The sequence below is a fragment of the Lolium rigidum genome, chromosome 3, assembly GCF_022539505.1.
Source record: "Lolium rigidum isolate FL_2022 chromosome 3, APGP_CSIRO_Lrig_0.1, whole genome shotgun sequence".
In the NCBI taxonomy this organism is placed as follows: domain Eukaryota; kingdom Viridiplantae; phylum Streptophyta; class Magnoliopsida; order Poales; family Poaceae; genus Lolium; species Lolium rigidum.
In genome coordinates, this window is record NC_061510.1 from 305,577,573 (window position 1) to 305,604,185 (window position 26,613).

Genomic DNA, 26,613 nt, shown 5'->3' on the forward strand with positions numbered 1-26,613 from the left:
TGATTTTTAGGTTAAAATACATCGGCGGGCGAAAGAATCAAGTGAATTGGATGATCGACGGCCGAAAGACCCCGGGTGGCGCGCCCAGACATGTAGGATGCGCCACCTGGTCTCTTTTGGGCCTCAGGCCCATCCAGGTGTGCTTCCAGGTTCCAGGGTGCTTCTCCCGATGAAAAAATGACGCTCCAAAAATCTCAGCTCAATTTGACTCCGTATAGGTATATGAAAGTGAAAAATACACAAAACAGGAAATTCCTGTTCTGTAGAGTTATAAATCAAATAGATGGGATCATTGGTAAATCCCTATAAATCAATGTAAAATATGGTATTATCATCATATATGCTGCAAATATGTGGGAATTTAATATGATAAATGACAAAGTTCATGTATGCATTTTACATGCATCAGCGTTGAAGGGAGGATGACAAATGGAGCAATTAGTACACCGGTTGATGACCTGCAAAGAAGTATAATTCTTACCATTAAAAAAGGATCATTTCTTAATACCATAATGACTAAATAACGAAAACACTCCCACCCCAAGAATTCTATACTTCTCATTCATACTAAGTTGCCAAATATTTTTATAACACTATATCGAGGGTACAAGTTACAAGACGTTTGGATAACTGATACGGAACGTGTAGACTTGCACTAGAAAAGCAGGTGCTTAATTCTTCTTTGCTAGGTTATCCTTCACAAGGATTAAACCTCTGTGAAGGTACATAGAATACACTTAAAATATGCCATTCTTATGTAGATTTCAGCAAAATTTCTCATTCCTTTGCGACAATTGAACAATTGCCAACTCTGCAAGAAGAGCGTTCCATTCCATAAGCCCGAGTATGACTAAATCTCGCATGAACATCATATTTGGTGGAGATGTCTTCAAAATCGTACTGGTTGTGTCGCTCTTGTTATAGATGATATTGTTCTGGGAGGATGGTTAACCTATACACTTAGCTTCTCAGAATATAATTTCAAGCATCCTTAGTACTAAATACTCCAAAGCCGAAGAAATATTTCTTCATCAAAATATATCCGAGCTAGAAGTGTGAATCTGCTGGTTTCCAAAACATCCCAGAGAGTGCCAAGGATGACATACTTTCTTCTTAGAAGAATTTGCCAAACCCCATCATCTGTAATAAGCTCTAAAGGCAATTTACCAACCGGATCTGAATTCTCAACCTCTAGGTCGTGAATACCAATACCCCCGATCCTTTGGACGTTATACCATGTCCATCTATAGCCAGTCAGAATAAAATTCAGGATCGCCTTGCCAAAAAAACTCAAATAAAAGTAATCCAATCTTTGCAGAAGTTCATTTGGCATGAAAGAATGATATCAAATATATTACCATTTTTCTTAGTACTGAACTAATGAGTATCAATCTTCCACCGTTTAAAATAAAATTTCCTCAAATAAAAGTAATCCATTTTTTCCAGAAGTTCATTTGGCATGAAAGATTGATATCAAATATAGTACCATATTGCCTAGTACTAAACTAATGAGCATCAATCTTCCACCGATAAAAATAAATTTTCCACTAAGTCTTTTCTCGAGGCTATCCTCTACGTCTATCCATTCGACATTTGTTAGTCTTCGATAGGGAATCAGAATACCAAAATATCTAATTCCAATGTACCAACGCCAATTTGATAGTACTGACTGTTCAATTCTCTGAGACGCAACATGCTATTATAATTTGTTAGTCTCAAGTAAAATCTATATGCATGTACTTAGAGATGAGCTCCTATGCCTCGAGTTGTGAATCGACTAGCTTAGTATCTATCAAACGCTACTTTGTAAAGAAGTAGTTAAAAATGTATAGTTAGGTTAGACGTGGAACAAGTTGAGTGGCATGTTTGGAAAAGATGGAATATGTGCCTCCAGCCGGAGAGATATTATCCAAGCCCTCAAGTGATCTGATTTAGGATGCATGGCCATGTGAATCTGTTAAGAGTTAACCGAGACTCAAACTATGCGTTAATCCAGAGAATCTATACCATGTTCTTGAGAAGAGAGGTCGATCTATCACAAGGATGACAGGAACTCGCCTTGAGTTTGATAAGGTATATCATGAGGCAAATTGAATGTTTCATATGACAGTCAATGTTTGTGATGATGACTACGTCACCTAGGAGCTGACATGTTTTGCTAAAAGCCGCTACTAACTATCAACTTAAAAGTTAAGTGGACATTAGTCCATAAGGTCACATGATTAAGTGAAATAGGACTCAGTCGTATATGATCGAATTAATACAACCTACACGAGATTGACCCGAGTGGCACTGGGACATAGAAACCTGCACAAGCTGTATTCGATTAGCACTAGGATTATTAGGGTTCCATGGAACCATAAGTGTTGTGCATCCAGACGAATGACTACACAAGGTGAAGGTAGCATGACCGAAAGGTTACGACGAGACCACCGTCCCGAGCCGTGCGAATGGATCTAGGAACCCCCTCCCCCACTCGACGTTCTGTTTGAATGTGTGTGTACGAGTAGATGTGTTGCACTTGTGATGATGAGGCAAAGAGTTTGTACGATTCCCAAGAAGCTGTTTGACGAATCATACAAATCGGATTGCACTGCGCCTTGACGGGCTGCATTGAATTACACCTATGTGTCTAGTGTGATAAACTCATGACCTAATTCCTAACCACTATAGATCTTGATGATGCACGGTAGGAAAATTCTGTCTTATGCAATTGTTGCACCACCCCGTATCCCAACACGTAACGTCCTTTTTGGGACGTTCCACCACCATGACTTCTTCGTTACCCCTAACGGTGCTTGTGCTGTCAGATCTGATGACAAGTCCTGGTGGAGATGTAGGTCTTGAGTGTCCATCACGTCGGCCCTTCCAGCTTTGGTGGCCGTGGTGCTTAATAAAGTCTCCTCCAACTTCATCGGTGCGTGCGCTATCGGATATAGTGACGTGCTTGTGGTGAAAGTTTAGGGTTTAGGGTTTAGGCAAAGGCCGAACTCCGACTCCAGCAACATGAGCGCATCATTCATATGTGCGTGATGGAGATGATGAAGGACTCCTAAGCGACTGAAGTGCATTTTTCTTCTTTCCGAGATTATCACGTTCGAAAAAAGACCCGAGATAACTGCACCCGGATTGGCACCACAAAGAACGGAGGGTGAGCAACGTGACACGTGCACGCGCAAGCAAACAAATGCAGAGCTTTCCTTACTCCGAATAGGATCCTGTAATCCAAGTGGTATGTACCTGGGGCTGAGAATCGGATCGAACTACCCAACACACAACCCGAATCTTTTTTTTTTTTTTGAACTAACTCAGAACCCGAATCTAGTTACTGGATCTCCGGCTGGACTCAGATATCGCACGTAGCGCATGGGCTTTCTCTCTTTTCTGCTCTCGTCGGTTAGTTTCAAACAGAAAAGTAGTTAGAAATTAACCTAGCGCGCCGAAAGAATCGCGTCCCGTCGCCGCCGCTCCCCATGGCCAAGGAAGACGACCAGTGGGACCTCGAAAGAGGACCCATGTCCGTCATCGCTGCGCCACCCTCGAACATCCATGCCCGGCCCAGGTCCGCCGCCGCCGAAGACGACGAGGACGAGGATGATCGCAAGATACCGAACTGCGTACGTGCTCACACAGATTGATGAATCCAGTAGATACTTAATCTCGCTGGTTAATTAATTCCTCTCGCACTTGATCGATCGACGACGCGTTCGCTTACATGGGCATGTATTTTGCTGCTGCAGGTCTGGGTGTCGCTGCAGCTGCTGGTGACGGCGGTGTTGTGCTGCCCGCTGCTGGCGCTCGCGATGACGCGGACGGACTCGGTGGAGAAGGCCGTGCTCTCCGTCGTCATGCTGCCCGTCGTCGTCGGCGTCTTCTTCGTCCTGCGCGTCATGTGCGATCGGCCGCGCATGGCCCTCGTTGCCGCGGTGGTCAGTAGATAGCTCCCTGGACTGACCTGGATCGGTTCCGCATCTGACATGACATCGAAGATGAACACTAACCTCACCGGCGCACGCTGTGATCTTGTTGTGTTATCTCGAGTTCATGACACCCCTCTGTGTATTTTCTCCATCAATCATCTGGCAATCAATTGCCATGTGCAATACTGAATGATCATGGGATTTCGAGCGGATTTATACAGTTTGACCACATTCGTGTGGGACAACGCCGAGTAAATGCTCGTTCTTCACCTAGCTAGCTAGCCTCCTGGAGCATCAGGTATTCAGGTTACGAGACAAAAAAAAAAAAAGGTTACGAGACGAAACACCACGGTTTCGGTTTGCATAGTATTCCCTTTTTGTTAATGTAGAATTTGTATCCTTTGGTCTTTTGTAAGAAACTATCATATATTTTTTGGATTCAAAGCAGGACGGATAGCGGACTTATGCAGATCCACGTACCAGATTATGCCGTCATCAATAGATTCCGACAGTGTACGCTAGCTGATTGGACTTCCATCATAAACGGGCATACACCTCATGCATATAATGACCATATTACGAAAAAAAAATGCTACACGATCAATGGCTCAAATGGTAGATTTCAACAAAACTGTGTGGTGTACAAAGTACGTACCAATATGGAAATTAACATGTCCCAAACAAAAAATATTCATGAAAATTGATCGAGTACTTAAACATAAATATATTAGAAGGTAGTAAAAACTCCAAATGAAACACTAACTTCGAGAAGGGAGGATGATGGGGCAGGTGTCGGAGATCTTCTAAGTTGGAGCAACTGGTGCCCCGGATCTGGATCGCCACCGCCTCCTTCGTACGCCGAGAGAAAAGTGACGATCAATTTTTTTCTACAGTGGTGATGACCGACTAAGAAAGCGGTGATGCTACTTTTCGCACCTAAAGGCAGAGTCAATTTTCTGGCTCGTGCGATCTCCATTGTTCTCCCCTACGGACTCTCGGACGTCTTCATTCTTTTTGTATCCGACAACGGATGTCCCAACAAGAACAGTGGATTTGAGCGTTCATACGGAGGAAAGGCCCAAGGGTGCTTTAAAGTTCATGCTAACCAAGAACGTGGGAAACGGTTGGCAACCAAATTGATGAATCTTTTAGACCCGTGGATGTGAGAACCGACATTGCAAAACATGCCCTAACTATTGCGGGACCAGGCATTCCATTTTGACCTATTAGTTCAAGTGGAATGAAGAATGAAACTATTAGAGCGTTGTGATTGGTCGAAAAAAGAGTTTCTGCATTAGCTGAAAAATAGCTGCTTTACGTTCTTCTTGAAATAGGCTTTTGCCCTGCTATAGTAATACATCAGCCACACCAATACAAATGTTTGAAACCAAGGAAATGTTGGGACAACAACAAAAACATGCCCAAAAGGAAAACAGGTGGTGGTTGTCTTGATGGCAGGTGCGAAAACTTAGGTTTTTTTGGTGTGGGTGTTGAAGCTTCCGCGAAAGCATTACACGTCATGTGCCGACAACGGTGACGCTCGCGAGCGCCGTTCCCCTTCTTGGAGGCGTTGTCGTGAAGCTTCCCCCTTTGAACTCCGGTGGTTTGTCGGCTCGCTAGCGCAGTTTGCTAGTCCCATGAGTGTTGGTAGTCCTCTATGAGATGTTGTGTGTACCTCTTCGGTTTGGGGCAGCCCCATGGAGTGACGTCTCGGTGCTTAAAGTTTCGGATTGAGCCGCCGGTGTTTAGCTGAAGTCTCGGGTCCCCTTGTAGATCGTGTAGTTTAGAGCCCGACTCTGCTCTGCCTGGTCTTTTTTGGTTTAGGCAGTAGCTTTCACCATCTGTGCTTGTATCTCTACCTGGTCTCTCCATTTTTCTTTTTTTTCTTTTTCTCTGTTTTGTTGTTGTTGTTTCCATTGTAATCCTAGCCGGTTGAGGGCTTTGTTAATTTAAAGTCGAACTCGTCGAGCCTAATGTTTTTTAAAATCTATTTATCCATTATAATTCATGAGTGTCCATTTAGTATAGTCCAGCATTATTACCTTAGAGATTTCATCCATTCTCTGAGCCCTAGCTTTCCATTAAGATGTCACAACACTGCAAGGGATGCAATAAAAGGCATATTTGATGAAGAGTGGAAGAAATGATATCAGTACTTCAAAACTATAAAGTGTCGCTTTAGTGCTACAATGGATATGTGGACATCTAATTAGAATTAAGGGTAAAGGGTACATGTGTGTCACTGTCCATTGGATTGATGACAATTGGAGTATTCAGAATAGGATAATCAAATTAATGCATCTAGAAGGGCTCCATACTGGTAATAGCATGGCTAATGAGTTGATCAGTTCCTTAATTAGATGGTTTATTGAGAAGAAGATGTTATCTCTCTCTTTGGACAATGCAGCTGCAAATGATGTGTGTTCCAATGATGCCATCGCACAACTGAAAAAGCACGCCCTCCTAGTATGAGATGACTCTTTCTTTCATGTGAGATGTGCTAATCACATATTAAATTTGGGCATGTAAAAGTACAAACCGAAAAACATGAGTTCAGTCTTTCGAAAACATATTTACATGTCACAAAACGGCTGACGCAGAACATACCTAAAAAATGGAATATTCAGAAAGTAATCATTTTCTTCACCAGAACTATCTGCTCCGCGAGCCCTGCTCCGGTGCTCCCCCCTAAAAGAAGTTGAAGTGTCATAGTTGGTTTTTTTTCTGTGTTGGGTCCACCGAATCTCATATATATCCAACACATGTATACCCGTATGTATTGATAAGGTATTTGTACCTCACGTAAGAAAAAAAAAAGAAGTCACGTGACGAGTTAATGATCTCATCCGCCTAAGTACCGCCCACGTCGTTCAAAAATGAGTTACAACACAACACGGACCATATGAGCCTATACAGGGTTGTACAGACGATGGACCTACACTAAAATTACGATCGTACCCCGCTTACGAACAAGTATAGAAAAATCTCCACCGTTGTTGTGTTTAATGCACTCAGAATATTTTTAGGGGGGGAGCACCGGAGTAGAAGTGCTGCTCCGCTGCCTAGATCTCCCGCGTGACCACCGTCGAAGCAGCAAAGCACCAGCAGCTAGTACAGGCGCTAAGCAGCAAAGCACAAGCAGCTAGTCCATGCCCACACGCGCAAGCAGCAAATCACATAAGCATCTGCTAAGAAGCTCGTCCATGCGCACAGCCATGCGCATCTGCTAGTTGATACATGCGCACAACCATGCGCCGTTGCAGCGAATCGCTCGGTAGCTCGGCCTCGCGCGATCTGCACGCCTGCAAATTCTGTCGCTCCGTAGACCTCTTTGATAAGGACACCACCTAGGTAGCAAGATTCTCCGGGAATTGATATAAACATGATTGAAATTGGAGCGGGCTAACAAGATGTTTGACCGGCGATGCATAATTTTAGCGAAGCAGCTATAAATCAGCGGCTGAAGGCGGTTGTACGGACGGCGGCGCTGGAGAAATCCGTTCAGTTTGGGCATGTAAACCACCCTTTAGTCTGTATTAATAGAGGTCGAGTGTGAAATTTTTCGGGCCCCTGAAAAAAAAATTAGGCCGGGTAGCGAGTTCAGCTCTACGCTACTTTCAATCCGAACCCATAAATCAGCCAAAAAAATACGGTTCCGGTATGATTTACGAGCTCTGTTAGAGCTACTCTTAGGACATTTGTGTTTGTAGTGAAATCCTCTCCCCCGTTATTTGAGGACTTCAATAATTGAAGCAAATCAATGGTTCGCCATTGGATGTTCAGACCTGGTCGAATTGAACTTACAAAATGCAGAGCTGACCACGGAACGGAACATCGGTACTCCATCTTCATCTGAAGCGTAAGCACAACCTTTGAAGAATCGTCAATTATCCATGCCGCTATGCCTGTTTAGTTTCTTACACTATATTGTCTTATTATTATCTACCATGCTGCTATGAAAGTGTATGCATAGGCCTGAACTGTTTTTGGTTGGACAGATCGTCGACCTAACTACGTGTGCAGCTATTTTTGTGTAGACGGATCGTCGATCTACCTAGGCATGTACTTAATTATGTAACTTATCCGACTATTTTTGTTTTCGACCCGAGTTCCCTTTGTTTTCGTACCTAATCCGTGCTCCGATATCCGCAACCACTCATTATCTGCTCCGGTCCTAATCCAGCGAAAAAAATGGTAGAGGACATGGTAAAAGTAAAATCTGATCCGATCCGTATACACCCCTAGAAGCAGCAGCGGGCAAACCTACCAACCATCTCACTACCTCTAATCATTTAATGTAGTAGAGATATGTTGGCAACACAATGTGAAGCTTTGTAGGGTTGTTCTATGGACCACCCTCTTACATCCAAGCCATATTAAGTCCCTACCAAGACATGAACGGGTATATAGAAACGGCAAGTGCCAACAATCTCCTATGTTCTACCTCACTCTCTAGTGTTCGTCGGAGCGCACCTTGACGAACCAGTAGTGAAGTCAATAACATTAGAAGATGAAGCCACCGCCGCATCTGCGACAAGTGAAGGCAGGGACACCAAAACACTGGTCGGTTTCATTTCTTTTGTTATCCTGTGTGCACAAAAGAACCCTTATGAGAGCTTCTCCCCAACTATCTTCACATGAAAGAATATAGAAAATTATTAAGCAATCAATGAAGAAAATACATTATGATACCTTCGGTAGTGTCGTTAGCCTGTGATTCCAACTTGGAATTTCCAAGGCAGCTGCGATGAGATTCCTGAGACCTACCATGCCAAAATTCATAATTCGTAAAGTGTGATGATGCCCGAGGATTTTTCATGAAGAGCTTTGTTATCTTTGTTTGTTGTTCAGCAAAACTCCCATGCGGAAGAACACCAGCTTACAAATTTCAGCAAGGAGGCAAGAAGTGGTAATATATCTGTATGGGTAAGGATCTTAATAAGATCATCTCATCATAATGGCACGAGATACAGTGTCCTTTAAAATCCCAAATGTTAATATCGAGAGATGTGTCTCTTTGATTAATATTGCTTTTACTTCCCGAAGGTACTCTTTTACTCCATGCAAAAGTACAGACAATAGAGGGTGTTTCCAGTCCATAAAGTACAGACAATAGAGGGTGTTTCCAGTCCCTAATAGGTTCCTGGAAAAAATAACTTTTCTGATCCAACAATGACACGTTGACACGTTGCAATTATTTTTTCAGGAACCCGCGAGAAAGCACGTCTTTTTTATAGATAGAGGAAGAACCAAATACAAACTCCACACTTACAACACATGTGGCCAAGGTCAAAGAAGACAAAGAAACTCATCACAAAACTCCCACAAGTTTCCACCTATCCGCTTCCTCGACAATCGCGTCAAGAAGAAGAGCCTCTGACCTAGATTTGTTCTTAAAGATCATATTATTTCGCTCAATCTAAATCGACCTAAGAACCAACAGGAAGTGGGAGCGCGCTTGAGGCTTCAGCTTGGTCAGCCAGGACTCAAGCACACGCGGCTACCACTTGAGGAGGCCATCCATATTAGTCGGAAGAAGGGAGGTGCGGTCCAAGAACTTTAGGTCTTCGAACCAGATGATTCGGGAGAAAGACACTGTAGCAGAAGATGGTCAATAGTATCTGAGTGTTGCAAGCAGAAGGTGCAAGAATCGCATGGTTGGGCTGCTATATGTGTAGCAACCTGCTGTGGTGTGCTCCGTGTCATAAGACGGGGCTGACGAACTGCTACCACTTGTCCACTTTGCATGATGTGCAAGGATGTCGCCGGCGAACTGGCCAACAGAAGCAAGATTGAACTCCATCAGGGCAATATGCACGCTAGGAGCTCCAACATGCATTTTCGCAAGGGGATTCAATGACTGATTCCCCGAGCTTTGGCTTGAGCGAAATCGTCTAATCTTCCATGATTGGCTTATGAGCATCGATCAGCTTGCACATCGCATAAAGGAAAACAACAACAGATCAATGTGTGAGTGTTGGTGCGGTTTTGTCAGGTCATGTGCAATGCAAACAGAATGGTTAACATATCCTTCAGAATTTGTACAAGAGCTTCTACCTTGAACGCAAGCATCAGTTATCAAATGCTTTTAGCATAAAGTGGGCTTTTATGAAAGGCACATTTAAGTCCATGTAACGTGCAAAAATTCACATTCTTTCTCTGCATAACAAGATGAAGACAACACCTAGCTTGAAAAGTAATTGCTTATAAAATAATGGAAGACATCAGCCTGAAACCAAAACAAACAAAAAAACAAAGACAAGGGAGGACTGAGAAGGTGTCACTGTGAATCCCAGAGAAGCAACACTCCATCTCATTCAATTGTCTTGAGACTAACAATATTTCTATGCTACCAGAAGAGTGTGGTGGTCACCATGCAACATGTGAAGATGATGCCATGGCCGAGGATCTTGGCACTGGATCCACCGCTGAGTGAAGACAGTCACGAAAGGATGCTTCATCGTAGTCGGTGTACAGTTCCTTGGCCTATCAGAGGCGGCCGATCATTTAGTTCTCATGCTGCACGTATCAAGGAGGGTCTCAATTGTGCAAACCGTATGCATGTACAACCGAGGTGGCACATGCGTAAAAAATTAGATCACTATTGCCTCCTCAAGTTAAACCCCGAGATGGTGCGCAAGTTGTTGACAATCCTAGTGATGCGCGTCAAAGAATGCAACAAGGGTTTCACCGTATCTAAACCTTATATGCTAAAACTATGGTCGAACATTTTTTAAACTCTTTGTGTGGTAGTTTCAAATAGTACATAATTAACACCCATGCACATCACCTTGTGATAGCTTCCCACACCTCCTTCCCTGACTTCCTCACGGCGAGAGAGACTACCATCTCTGGTGACACAACAAGGAGGGAATGTATGATGACCTAGAGCACCAATATACCATAATGGACGCCTTAATAACCCTAAACACTACGGACGTGAACAGATTCCTCTCTGACCTCTGGGCATATTGGAACTGTATGAGTTCACACTAGGGTGGAGCACGGTCCACCAAAACCGGCATATGTTAGGTGTCTTTCATGGAACATGGTAAGCCCATCTTTCTCCATATGAAAGTTTTGAGGGCACAATCACTAGATATCAAATCAGATAGTTTTGAAGTGATGCTTCTTTCTTAGTTGAATAAGTGTTGTTACGGTCGAAAAAGCAAAATCGTGGAAAATAGATGTTGTTTCATTGGTCGAAAACTTTGCTAAATTGTTGGCTTACCTCAGCTCTTACTTGTGTCGCCACCTCTCCCAAGACCGGAATGATTATCCCCGTCTGATGGGTGTACATTCATCCATGAATGTTGTCGGGTACTATTCACTCCCCCCCCCCAGCCATTCTTGTAACCCTCACATGTAATTTTTTACAATCTCGAATCTCCTTTTATTAATAGACAGTAGTGGAAAATCACTCATCAATACCGGTTCCAGAAGGGCTTTTGTACCGGTTAAGCAACCGGTACAAAAGATCCCCCCCCCGCGTTGGTACTGGTTCCTTATGAACCGGTATTAAAGGCACCTCCACGTGGGCACGCAGGAGAGCACAGGGCGACGGAGCTTTGGTACCGGTTTGTAATACGAACCGGTACCAAAGGTTGGCAGCCGCGGCAGAGAAAATGCATAAATCTATGATGCGGCAGAGAATTCAGGGTTTAGGGTTTTAGGAGGGGTTTAGGTGTATCGGACCGTTTCATATCGCGTCTATGCGCCTGATACGTGTTTGGGTTTAGGTAGTACATGAAGATAAAGGTGATGCATAGCAACTTGTGCATATAATACAACACATATAATTGCATAAATCGCAAATTAAGTAGTACATGCATGAAGATCGATCTTCATGCATATATAGTGGTACTCTCCGAGCCAAACTATATGTTACATGTAGATTTTCATTCATAGTGGTACTCTCCGAATGGCGGTATGACGCCCCGAAGGAAAAATCCCGCCAATTCATCGCCAATTGCTTTGAATCGGTGCTCGATTGAGATCCTGTCCCGCTTTCTTGCCAACTGTAAAAGAATGAGATTCAAATGAATACATGAGCTATGTGTGTGTGCATATATATATATATATATATATATATATATATATATATATATATATATATATATATATATATATATATATATCAAATCACAATCAAACAATTATTACTGAAACTCAGCACATCTTATGGTAACAAAATAAATTTGTGAATATTGTTTTCGTACCTATTGATTCCTTTCATTATTCGTTCTCTCCCTGACAATTCTGTGGATGTACTCGCAAATGTAGTATCCACATAGATTAGTCCCCTCTGGTTGTTGCGAGCATTTCTGTACAAGAATATAATTCAATCAAACAATAATCAAGTATGATAAAGGTGTGTGGACCTAGGTAGTACTACTTACTTTGTTCGCACGCTATATCAGCTTCGGTTTCCATTCATGGGACTGATCTTCCTTGATGAACATTTCCCATACACTGCCCGACGAAAAAAAATGCATAAAAGAGTTATCAATTAGTTGATATCTGGAAATTAATGAAAAAACCGATAAGAATTAAAGTTACTTTTTGAGCATAAAAAAAGCTTTCTTGTATAGTATAGCCTCTTTCCTTTGTGAGTCAAAGACTTCAACCTCTCCATCGTACATTTTAATGTCGATAAGAATAAAGTGGAACATGCGCACGTTTAAATATGCAGTGTCATATATATAAGTCGTCAGTTAAAATTTAAACATCTCGTGAGCAAAATAAAATGTGTTATAAGACAGTAACACTCACTTGAAGTTGTAAGGCCAACGTATTATCCTTTTGTCACGTTGTCGCTTCAAAAACCTTAGCAAAGTCTCCAGTGTATCCCTATTATAGATGGGATCGTCTATGGTTTTTTCATGCATTGTATCCGGGTCAATGAACCCAATGTCCTTGATTTCATCCCTTTTGCATTCGAGCATCTTCGATCTGCATAATATAGCGCACAAAAGATTATAATTTGCAGACAATGAACGAGATGAGCTAAGGACTTCTCAAATTACATAAATAAATCACTTACAGATAATAGCAACTGATGATTGATTTGTCGAGGGCCCGGAGATTGTATAACTGAAAAAGTTCGCAGAAGTCAACGCTCACAGAGTATTCTTGGAAGTAGTGCTCTTCCTTAACTTGCACCATGATCGACTCGATCCCTCTCTTTGTGGCATTACTGTACCACGCATGCAAATTACGCATACTTGTTGGTAGCTTCCTGAGATTCTCGACCAAATCTTTCCCTTGAACAAATTTATATGCTACTTCAGCGATGGGGTAATCGATGTATTGTCGAGAACTTTGAACGGTCTTCTCGTAGAACACCATGAGAGGGGGGACCGATTGAACGGGTTGTTCTCCAAGCTGGTGCACTTGTTGTTTCCCCTTTTTCGCCGTGACACCCTATTGATTGCGTTTTTTCACCTCCATCATCTCGTCTCACGACCTTTCAATAGAACGCCTATAGTCAGATGGCGGCGATGGTACATGGTCATATAGATTCTCAACGGTACGCACAACTTTCACCGGATCTAGTGTCTTCTCAAAAGGTATCTCTGACACTTTCTTAGCAAAAAAGGCTTTCAGCTCGGAGTTACAGGTTTCCATGTTTTCCTCAATACTTTTTTCCAAGGTAACGCCTCAGTAGGCGGCAGTGGTTGCTCCTTTCTAGATCTCTTCCTAGGCGGCGTACCGTTCCTCTTAAAGGACATTGTCTTACGCGGAGGATCTCGAGATGGTGGACTCACGCTGGGGTCCCTCTCAGGTAGGTGTGGACTTTGCTGCTCATGTGGACTGCTACCAAGATGAGTTGATGGTCTTTGCTGCTCATGTGGACCGCTACCAAGAGGAGTCGGTGGCCTTTCCTGCTCATGTGGACTGCTACGAGGAGTTGGTGGCCTTTGCAAAAGGATGATGTATTTCTTGGGCCATAGGGTGAAACCGTGCTTGACATCAGCCATTGTCTTCTCATCATCACCTCTAGGAAAATCAAGCTCCACTGTTTCAAAACCCGGAACAACTTCATCCACCCCGTCACGAATACAGCCAGGTGGAATGGGCATGTGATGGTGCATTGCTCCATCTTCATTTGGGTAAACATAGCCGACCGCCACCTTAACAGACGTGTTCCTGAATAACATATGTAGCTCGCAATCTGTCTTCTCCGTGACATAATCCACGGGGTAGCTTCCTCCACATCCGTCAAGATGCGAGGAACCCACACTGCGTCATTGCTGAGATGGGGTGGCATCGGCTTGAGGATCATGTAGAAACATCGGCTGATCAGGTGCCCTCTGATTTTTCTCAAGCGCATCCACCCTATTTAACAATTCCGTTAACCTGTATGACTCCTTCTTCTTCTTTCGCGAACGGCTTCTATAAGTGTCAGCGCACTCTGGCCACGCTTCCTTCATGGTGAGACCTGGGCGAGCTCGTACCCGTCCAACGTGTTCAGGATTCCCGAAAGCGAGTGTCGGCTCGTCATTCTCTCTATCGGGAATGTACTCTCCCTTTCTGACCTTTTCAATTGCATCTTCAAGCTGCTTCGTGATTGCTTCAATTTTTTCCTTCCATTTTCATGCGCAACGATCTGCCCTATCTTTGGGTCCAACCCTGCCCCATGCGCGAACAACCAGAACTTGGACCGGTCGGGCCAGTCCCATGTCTGTGGAGTGATTCCTGCCTCCATCTGTTCATTTTCAAACGCTATCCACTTCGGAATGGCAGTCTTGTAGCCACCTGACCCCAAATGATGGAATGTTTCTTCTTTGAAGCATTTTTCGTATTTGTGACCGATCGGGACACATCAGTAGATGATTGCTTATACCTCTTAAATGTGGGCCAGTGATCTTTTATCTTCACTAGACTTTCATCGAATACTGGATCTTCATGCTTATATCTGTCCCATAAATTTTTCTTCCAGGTCTGGAATTGTGTGGCCATATTCTTGAGAGTCCAATCCTTGACTTTCTTCTTCTGGCCTTCCGTCTTCATGTCTTCCGATAGGCTTAAGCGTGTCAGTAGACTGTCCCAAAGAAAAAAATTCAGAGTATCGTTGACATAACTAGCTTCAGTCCCCGCGTTCTTCGGCTATGCCACTCTTGAATGTTGATCGGTACATGGTCCCTAACAAGAAGTCCAGCTTGATTTGTAAATTTCCAGCAGTGCTCTTTGGGATTCACCGGTTCACCACTATCCTTAAATGCGGTGAGGGCTAACCTACCCTCGCCCTTTAGACGTTGCGTCAGGCCCCGTTTTGTTTTACCAGACTTGCTCGATGATCCATAAGGCTAAAAGAAAAATGATTCATTAATAAGTGCAATACAAATAATGAATGCATCTAGTGATGAACATAGACTTCATACATAAATATACACCTCGCCGGAGTTTGTTATGGACACTTCGTTGTCTCTTCTAATTTCTTCAGACTCAAGTCCCTCACCGACATCGTTCAGAAATTGTGTGAACTCATAGTCATCTCCATCGGGTTCCCGCCCACGGGAACTCTCATATATCATTTTCTGCACCATTTATTCTTGACCCTCATCTCGGACAAAGGTGCTGTCCTCCGTAGCTCAATGTCAATACAAAATTAAGAAAGCAATTATTTCATTCATCATGTCATGATCATATATAAAAGATTGCTAGATGGATAACAATTCAAATGAAGAAAGCAATAACCCTAACCCTAACACTAACTCTATGCCGCGACGGCACCACCACAGACTCGGCGCTCCTCCTCGATGTCGTGGTGCCACGGCCACAGACTCGGTGTTCCCCCTCCTCTCGCTCTTCTCTCTTTTTCTCGACCCTAACCCTAACACTCAGCGCTCCTCCTCCTCTCGCTCTTCTCTCTATTTCTCGACCCTAACTCGATGTTGCGGCGGCACCGCCACGGACTCGGCGGTCCTCCTCGATGTCGCGGCGCCACGGCCACGGACTCGGCGTTCTCCCTCCTCCTCTCGCTCTTCTTTCTATTTCTCGACCCTAACTCTATGTCGCGGTGGCACCGCCACGGACTCGGCGCTCCTCCTCGATGTCGCGGCGCCACGGCCACGGCCTCGGCATTCCCCCTCCTCCTCTCGCTCTTCTCTCTATTTCTCGACCCTAACTCTATCTCGCGGTGGCACCGCCACAGACTCGGCACCGCCATGGACTCCCTGGCCCTTCTGCTTCATATCCATCCACTTCCACACTCTCCTAGCCCCTCTCACTCGCTCGCGGCCGCGTCGCCGGCAGATATGCTAATCCCTCCGGGGCTTGCAGCACTGCCGCCGTCTCAACCGTCTCATTATCTCACCGCAGCTGGCCTCGGTGGCCGTGGCCTAGGCAGCCCCATCCAACCGACCGCCACCACGTCGATGACTCTCCACCACCGCCCTCGTAGCCGCTCGCTGGTCCACTCCGCGCCTGCCGAGGCCGCTGCAATCACGACTACCGTCCCTTCGAGAGAAACGGAGTGCCGCGTCCTCGAGAGACCGTCATGGCCTCCGTCTCCGCTGCCACTGGTCAAGGAGGACGGGGCTCGGTCAAAGCGTAAGGAAGCCTACGAGAAGGTGGGCGAGCTGCACGAGGAGATACGGGCGATCGGCTACGTCCCGGACACCCGCTTCATGCTGCACGACATTGAAGAGGGCGCCAAGGAACGCGCGCTCATGAACCACATCGAGCGCCTGGCCATCGCGATCGAGCTAGTGAGCATGCCGCCTGGCACGCCTCTACGTGTCATGAAGAACCTCCGCATCTGCGGGGACTCCGGCGAGCAGCTCATCCCCCTGGTGCCGTCCTCCATCACCGACAGCACGCACGCCACGCGCCACACTTGGCCAAGGATTCCGTCGAACACCTGGCGCGCGGCGTGGAGCGGTGGTGTGCGGCGTGGCGCGTAGGCGGCGACCACGGTCTCCAGCAGGTTACGGGTGGTGCGGCGTTGCACGTAGCGGCGGCGGCCACGGTCTCGCAGTGGTGGTAGATCGGCGGCGGGCGACGATACCGGAGAAGGAGAGGGAGGCGACGGCCAGGGCGACATACTTACTGAGCTTGCCGGCACGGAGAGGAGCTGCGTGGACGAAGGCGACGGCGACGGCCTGCTGCGGCGTGGCACGGTCGATGGCGATGACGATGGCGTGGAGGACGGCGACGGCGAGCAGGCGCGCGGTCTCTGCGTCTGTGCGTGTGTTGATTTTCGGGACGGCGACGGCGCGCGCGGCTAAGTGTAAAGGAGGGACCCCTTTGGTACCGGTTGGTTACACCAACCGGTACGAATCGTACCGGTATTTTCTGTTTCTTTTTTCTTTTCTTTTGCTGTTTCTTTTTTTCTGTTTCTGTTTCTCTTTCTGTTTTTGTTTCTGTTTCTGTTTCTTTTTCTTTTTCTTTTATGTTCCTTTTCTTTTCAACTTCTTTTTCTTCTATTTTTTTCTAATTCTTTTTCTTTTCTGTTTCTTTTTTCATTTTTATCCTTTTCTGTTTGTTTTTCTTTTGTGTTTCTTTTTCTTTTTCTTTTATGTTCACTTTCTTTTCTATTTTTTTCTATGTATTTTTTTCCTATTTCTTTTTCTATTTCTTTCCTTTTCTTTTCTTTACTCCCACCATGACGCCGTTCGCGCGAGAAAGTTTTCCGCCACGACGCCGTGTGGGAGGAAAAGGGCAGGAAATAATGGGCGGGAATAAAATTTTATTACGATCGAACTCGAATTAAAGTACATAGCTCAACCGAAAATTAAGATAAATGGCCAGATTCGAATGTTGCAGTCATTCAGTCATAGTCGTTCCTAGCCTTATAAACGTCGCCACTATAGTCGTCGTAGTCGCTGATGTCGTCGTCGCTGGCATCGGGGTCGCGGTAGTCGAACCTCGGCGGGTGAGCAAGCGTGGGATGGGACTGAGGGTAGATCAGGTGGGGGCCACCGTAGGCCATGATGCTCTGGAGAGTCTGGCTGCGCCACCACAGCCGACCTCGTTGAAGTTCGAACGAGGCGGGCCGTCCTCCTCGTGCCTGGCAAGCGCACTCTCACGCCGATTGATGAAGAAGCTATCCCAAATCGGGCTGTAGTCGGGATGCCACTGGGGATTCCTCCGCTGCTCTGGCGTGAGCTCGAAGTAGTAGTGGTTCGTGATGGCCATCTGGCGCGCCACACCTAGAGAGACAGGAGGTACCGGTACGCCTCCGACGCTCAGCAACCAACCGGTCGGGACGCGGTAGCCCGGCGGGCAGGGGTAGTTCGAGGCGCAAAGCGCCTCTGCCTCCCGGGGGGTTAGAGATACGATGGAAGCCATGGGAGAGAATGATGAGTTTTGCAGATATGAGTCTAGATGTGATATGTAAATGGAGGCCAAGCCTACATATATATAGTGAAAAAATGGCGGGAAGACGGAGGCGGGAAGACAGAGGCGGGAACCGGTGCAAAGCGCGGGAAGAAAATAGGCGGGAACGCAATGGCGCGGGAAACTTTCATCCCGGGTGGAGGCTCAAACCGGGACAAAAGATGGGGGGGTCTTATCTAGGGGAGGCTTATCTGGGAGGGCCTTATCTGGGGGGTGGGTAACCTTTAGTACCGGCTGGTGGGTGCAACTGGGACTAAAGGTGGTTTTCTGTCATCTAACAAAACTGTCGGTGGGATAAGTACGCATGGGTAACCTTTAGTACCGGCTAGTGGGTGCAACCGGGTCTAAAGGTGGGTTTTCTATCATCTAACAAAACTGTCGGTGGGATAAGGACGCGTGGGTAACCTTTAGTACCGGCTGGTGGGTGCAACCGGGACTAAAGCTGTCGGCAGGATAAGGATGCGTGGGTGGATGCACTGCTTGATGAGATAAAGCATGCAACGCACGACGCCCTGTCGGAGGAACAAGACAAAGCAGAAGGGGCACTGTGCCTATAAAAGGAACACCGATACGCCTTAGCAAGCAGATCAACAAGCATGTAGGGAGAGTTTTATCCCATGAATGGAGGAAAGGGTTGGGAATCTCCCGTGGCGCAACTTCTCGAAGATGTTGTTGGTGCACACGCCCTACGACATCTTCGGAAGCTGCGCCTCGGAAAAATGTCCGTGCAAGCCCGTGAAATACTCCATCTCCTCTAACAGTATTGGAGAAAGGGTTGGAAAATATCCCGTGGCGCAGCTTCTCGAAGATGTCGTTGGTGCACACGCCCTACGGCATCTTCGGAAGCTGCGCCTCGGAAAAATTTCCCTGCAAGCCCATGAAAGACTCCATCTCCTCTAACAGTAATGGGAAAGGGTTTGGAAATCTCCCGTGGCGTAGCTTCTCGAAGATGTCGTTGGTGCACACGCCCTACAGCATCTTCAGAAGTTGCGCCTCGGAAAAATTAACCTGCAAGCCCGTGAAAGACTCCATCTCCATTGTTAATATCTTACATACAGTAACATCATTACACAAAAGTGATTTCCATATTGAGATACACAAGTTATGATCCCTAACTAGCTAGTCTCCTGAGTTTTCTTCGTGTGTTTCCCTTTCATCTGATTGCGATGCAACCATGGACAATCTTCATTATTTAAGATGATGCTTGGGTCATTTTTTACCTTGAAGGGTGGAATATCATCAAACTTATTATAATCTTTTGACATGTATGTCTTGTCCTCTACTCCCACGATGTTTCTTTTTCCTGAAAGAACTATGTGGCGCTTTGGCTCATCGTATGATGTGACCTCTTGCCTTTCTTTTCTTTTTTCCGGTTTGGTAGACATGTCCTTCACATAAAAAACCTGAGCCACTTCACTGGCTAGGACGAATGGTTCGGTGTCGTACCCTAGATTCTTGAGATCCACTGTAGTCATTCCGTACTACGGGTCTACTTGTACCTCGTCTTTCAGGTTGAACCATTTGCACCGGAACAAAGGGACCTTGAAATTAGGTCCATAGTCAAGTTCCCATATCTCCTCTATGTACCCATAATATGTGACCTTCTTCCCATTGTCCTCTGTTGCATCAAAGCGGATACCACTGTTTTGGTTGGTGCTCTTTTTATCTTGGGCGAACGTGTAAAATGTATTCCCATTAATCTCGTACCCTTGAAAAGTCGATATAGTCGAAGATGGTTGCTTTGCCAACAAGTATAGTTGTTCTTCATCAGTGACATTCATGAGATGTGTTTCCAACCAACCGCCGAAAGTCTTCATGTGTTCTCCATCAATCCAATCTTCACGTTGCTCCGGGTATTCATAGCGTAAGATATCCTTGTGTTCTACTATGTACGGAGTCACCAAGATGGAATTATGTAGAAATGTGTAGTGTGCTTGAGTGAAAGAATGTCCGTCCATACACGTTGTTGCTTTCTTTCCTAGCGTGCCTTTTCCACGCAGTCTCCCATCATAACGCGATTTAGGAACACCGATCGTCTTAAGGTCAGGAATAAAGTCAACATAAAACTCAATGACCTCCTCTGTTCCATAGCCCTTGGAGATGCTTCCTTCTGGCCTAGCACGGTTATGAGCTTACTTCTTTAAGACTCCCATGAATCTCTCAAAGGGGAACATATTGTGTAGAAATACAGGACCGAGAACGCCAATCTCTTTGACCAGGTGAACTAGGAGATGTGTCATAATATTGAAGAAGGATGGTGGGAACACCAACTCGAGCGTACTAGACATTGCACCACATCCTTTCCGTAAATTTTGTAGAGTTAGTGGATTGATCACCTTCTGAGAAATTGCATTGAGGAACGCACATAGCTTCACAATGGGTACTCGAACATTTTCCAGCAGAAGCCCCCTCAATGCAACCCGAAGTAATTGTGTCATAATATATCACGTGGCTGTCATGAGACTTTAGGTTTTGAAACTTTTTCTCTGACATGTTTATTATGCCCTTTATATTTGATACGTCTCCGACGTATCGATAATTTCTTATGTTCCATGCCACATAATTGATGATATCTACATGTTTTATGCACACTTTATGTCATATTCGTGCATTTTCTGGAACTAACCTATTAACAAGATGCCGAAGTGCCGCTTGTCGTTTTCTGCTGTTTTTGGTTTCGAAATCCTAGTAAAGAAATATTCTCGGAATTGGACGAAATCAACGCCTGTGTTCCTATTTTGCCCGGAAGCATCCAGAACACACGAGAACCGCGTAGAGGGGCACAGGCCCACCAAACCATAGGCCGGCGCGGCCTAGGGGTGGCCCGCGCCCCTATAGTGTCGTCGCCTCGTTGACCTCCTGACGCCGCCTCTTCGCCTATATAAAGCCCCTCGACCTAAAACCTCGATACGGAAAAGCCACGGTACGAGAAACCTTCCAGAGCCGCCGCTATCGCGAAGCCAAGATCTGGGGGACAGGAGTCTCTGTTCCGGCACGCCGCCGGGACGGGGAAGTGCCCCCGGAAGGCTTCTCCATCGACACCACCGCCATCTCCATCAACGCCGCTCGTCTCCCATGAGGAGGGAGTAGTTCTCCATCGAGGCTCGGGGCTGTACCGGTAGCTATGTGGTTCATCTCTCTCCTATGTACTTCAATACAATAATCTCATGAGATGCCTTACATGATTGAGATTCATATGATGATGCTTGTAATCTAGATGTCGTTATGCTAGTCAAGTGAATTTTACTTATGTGATCTCCGGAGACTCCTTGTCCCACGTGTGTAAAGGTGACAAGTGTGTGCACCGTGTGGGTCGCTTAGGCTATATTTCACGTAATACTTATTCACTGTTATGAATGGCATAGTGAAGTGCTTATTTATATCTCTTTATGATTGCAATGTGTTTTGTATCACTACTATTCTATGTGCTACTCTAGTGATGTTATTAAAGTAGTTTTATTCCTCCTGCACGGTGTAATGGTGACAGTGTGTGCATCCGTGTTAGTACTTGGCTTAGTCTATGATTATGATCTCTTGTAGATTATGAAGTTAACTATTGCTATGATGGTATTGATGTGATCTATTCCTCCTACATAGTGTGAAGGTGACAGTGTGCATGCTATGTTAGTACTTGGTTTAGTCGTATTGATCTTTCATGCACTCTAAGGTTATTTAAATATGAACATTGAATTGTGGAGCTTGTTAACTCCGGCATTGAGGGTTCGTGTAATCCTACGCAATGGTGTTCATCATCCAACAAGAGAGTGTAGAGTATGCATTTATCTATTCTCGTTATGTGATCAAAGTTGAGAGTGTCCACTAGTGAAAGTCTAATCCCTAGGCCTTGTTCCTAAATATCGCTATCGCTGCTTGTTTACCTGTTTTATCGCGTTACTACTCGCTGCGTTACTACCGTTTGTTTACTCGTCCCGGGCAAAGCACTTTTCCGGTGCCGTTGCTACCGCTCATATTTATTCATACCACCTGTATTTCACTATCTCTTCGCCGAACTAGTGCACCTATTAGGTGTGTTGGGGACACAAGAGACTTCTTGCTTTGTGGTTGCAGTGGTTGCATGAGAGGGATATCTTTGACCTCTTCCTCCCCGAGTTCGATAAACCTTGGGTGATCCACTTAAGGGAAACTTGTCGCTGTTCTACAAACCTCTGCTCTCGGAGGCCCAACACCGTCTACAGTGAAAAGGAGGGGGCGTAGACATCAAGCTATTTTCCGGCGCCGTTGCTCGGGGAGGAAAGGTAAAAGGTACTCACACTCCGGATCTCGGCTACTAAGCTATTTTCCGGCGCCGTAAGTACTCGAAGCTATTTCCTTTAGATCCTGCAATTGCAACTTTTTGTTTCTTGTTTACACTAGTTAGGCATAATGGAAAACAACAAAAATATGAGAGATCTTTATGAACTTTATCTTGAATTAGGACATGATGTGTTCGAAGAGAGAATTAAAAAACCCATGGAACTTTATATGCATGCTAATGGGAATGTTATTACTATGAATGCTTTGAACACTATTGTTGCTAATGCTATGGAAAATTCTAAGCTTGGGGAAGCTGGTTTTGATGAGCATGATCTTTTTAGTCCCCCAAGCATTGAAGAGAAAATTTACTTTGATGATACTTTGCCTCCTATTTATGATGATTATAATGATAGTAGTCTTTTGGTACCGCCTGTTATGGAGGATAAATTTGATTATGATTACAATATGCCTCCTATATTTGATAGCTACTTTGTTGAATTTGCTCCCGCTATTACTAATAAAATTGATTATGCTTATGTGGAGAGTAATAATTTTATGCATGAGACTCATGATAAGAATGCTTTATGTGATAGTTATATTGTTGAGTTTGCTCATGATGCTACTGAAAGTTATTATGAGAGAGGAAAATATGGTTGTAGAAATTTTCATGTTACTAAAACACCTCTCTATGTGCTGAAATTTTTGAAACTACACTTGTTTTATCTTTCTATGCTTGTTGCATTATGCTTCTTGAACTTGTTTATTTACAAGATTCCTATGCATAGGAAGCATGTTAGGCTTAAATTTGTTTCATACTTGCCTCTTAATGCTCTCTTTTTGCTTCAAATACTATTTCCAGCGAGTGCATCATTAAAACTGCTGAGCCCATCTTAATGGCTATAAAGAAAGAACTTCTTGGGAGATAACCCATGTGTTATTTTACTACAGTACTTTGTTTTATATTTGAGTCTTGGAAGTTGTTTAATACTGTAGCAACCTCTTCTTATCTTAGTTTTGTGTTTTGTTGTGCCAAGTAAAGTCTTTGATAGCAAGGTTGATACTAGATTTGGATTACTGCGCAGAAACAGATTTCTTTGCTGTCACGAATCTGGGCAAAATTCTCTGTAGGTAACTCAGAAAATTATGCCAATTTACGTGAGTGATCCTCAGATATGTACGCAACTTTGATTAAATTTGGGCATTTTCATTTGAGCAAGTCTGGTGCCTCAATAAAATTCGTCTTTACGGACTGTTCTGTTTTGACAGATTCTGCCTTTTATTTCGCATTGCCTCTTTTGCTATGTTGGATGGATTTCTTTGTTCCATTGACTTCCAGTAGCTTTGGGCAATGTCCAGAAGTGTTAAGAATGATTGTGTCACCTCTGAACATGTGAATTTTTGATTGTGCACTAACCCTCTAATGAGTTGTTTCGAGTTTGGTGTGGAGGAAGTTTTCAAGGGTCAAGAGAGGAGGATGATATACTATGATCAAGGAGAGTGAAAGCTCTAAGCTTGGGGATGCCCCGGTGGTTCATCCCTGCATATTTCAAGAAGACTCAAGCATCTAAGCTTGGGGATGCCCAAGGCATCCCCTTCTTCATCGACAAAATTATCAGGTTCCTCTAGTGAAACTATATTTTTATTCGGTCACATCTTATGTACTTTACTTGGAGCGTCGGTTTGTTTTTGTTTTTGTTTTTGTTTGAATAAAGTGGATCCTAGCATTCATTGTATGGGAGAGAGACACGCTCCGCTGTTGCATATGGACAAGTATGTCCTTAGGCTTTACTCATAGTATTCATGGCGAAGTTTCCTCTTCGTTAAATTGTTATATGGTTGGAATTGGAAAATGATACATGTAGTAATTGCTAAAATGTCTTGAACAATGTGATACTTGGCAATTGTTGTGCTCATATTTAAGCTCTTGCATCATATACTTTGCACCCATTAATGAAGAAATACATAGAGCATGCTAAAATTTGGTTTGCATAATTGGTCTCTCTAAGGTCTAGATAATTTCTAGTAAGAGTTTGAACAACAAAGAAGACGGTGTAGAATCTTATAATGTTTACAATATGTCTTTTATGTGAGTTTTGCTGCACCGGTTCATCCTTGTGTTTGTTTCAAATAACCTTGCTAGCCTAAACCTTGTATCGAGAGGGAATACTTCTCATGCATCCAAAATCCTTGAGCCAACCACTATGTCATTTGTGTCCACCATATCTACCTACTACATGGTATTTCTCCGCCATTCCAAAGTAAATTGCTTGAGTGCTACCTTTAAATTTCCATCATTCGCCTTTGCAGTATATAGCTCATGGGACAAAATAGCCTTAAAAACTATTGTGGTATTGAATATGTACTTATGCACTTTATCTCTTATTAAATTGCTTGTTGTGCGATAACCATGTTCACTGGGGACGCCATCAACTACTCTTTGTTGAATTTCATGTGAGTTGCTATGCATGTTCGTCTTTTCTGAAGTAAGAGCGATCTACCACCTTATGGTTAGAGCATGCATATTGTTAGAGAAGAATATTGGGCCGCTAACTAAAGCCATTATCCATGGTGGAAGTTTCAGTTTTGGACAATATCCTCAATCTCAAATGAGAAAAATAATTGTTGCTACATGCTTATGCATAAAAGAGGAGTCCATTATCTGTTGTCTATGTTGTCCCGGTATGGATGTCTAAGTTGAGAATAATCAATAGCGAGAAATCCAATGCGAGCTTTCTCCTTAGACCTTTGTACAGGCGGCATAGAGGTACCCCTTTGTGACACTTGGTTAAAACATGTGCATTGCGATGATCCCGGTAGTCCAAGCTAATTAGGAAAAGGTGCGGGCACTATTAGTATACTATGCATGAGGCTTGCAACTTGTAAGATATAATTTACATGATACATATGCTTTATTACTACCGTTGACAAAATTGTTTCATGTTTTCAAAATAAAAGCTCTAGCACAAATATAGCAATCGATGCTTTCCTCTTTGAAGGATCATTCTTTTTACTTTTATGTTGAGTCAGTTCACCTATCTCTCTCCACCTCAAGAAGCAAACACTTGTGTGAACTGTGCATTGATTCCTACATACTTGCATATTGCACTTATTATATTACTCTATGTTGACGATTATCGATGAGATATACATGTTATAAGTTGAAAGCAACCGCTGAAACTTAATCTTCCTTTGTGTTGCTTCAACACCTTTACTTTGATTTATTGCTTTATGAGTTAACTCTTATGCAAGACTTATTGATGCTTGTCTTGAAGTGCTATTCATGAAAAGTCTTTGCTTTATGATTCAATTGTTTACTCATGTCATTACCATTGTTTTGATCGCTGCATTCATTACATATGCTTACAATAGTATGATCAAGGTTATGATGGCATGTCACTCCAGAAATTATCTTTGTTATCGTTTACCTGCTCGGGACGAGCAGGAACTAAGCTTGGGGATGCTGATACGTCTCCGACGTATCGATAATTTCTTATGTTCCATGCCACATTATTGATGATATCTACATGTTTTATGCACACTTTATGTCATATTCGTGCATTTTCTGGAACTAACATATTAACAAGATGCCGAAGTGCCGATTCGTTGTTCTCAGCTGTTTTTGGTTTCGAAATCCTAGTAAAGAAATATTCTCGGAATTGGACGAAATCAACGCCCAGGTTCCTATTTTGCCCGGAAGCATCCAGAACACACGAGAACCGCCAGAGAGGGGGCACAGGCCCACCAAACCATAGGCCGGCGCGGCCTAGGGGTGGCCCGCGCCCCCCTATAGTGTCGTCGCCTCGTTGACCTCCTGACGCCGCCTCTTCGCCTATATAAAGCCCCTCGACCTAAAACCTCGATACGGAAAAGCCACGGTACGAGAAACCTTCCAGAGCCGCCGCCATCGCGAAGCCAAGATCTGGGGGACGGGAGTCTCCGTTCCGGCACGCCGCCGGGACGGGGAAGTGCCCCCGGAAGGCTTCTCCATCAACACCACCGCCATCTCCATCAACGCTGCTCGTCTCCCATGAGGAGGGAGTAGTTCTCCATCGAGGCTCGGGGCTGTACCGGTAGCTATGTGGTTCATCTCTCTCCT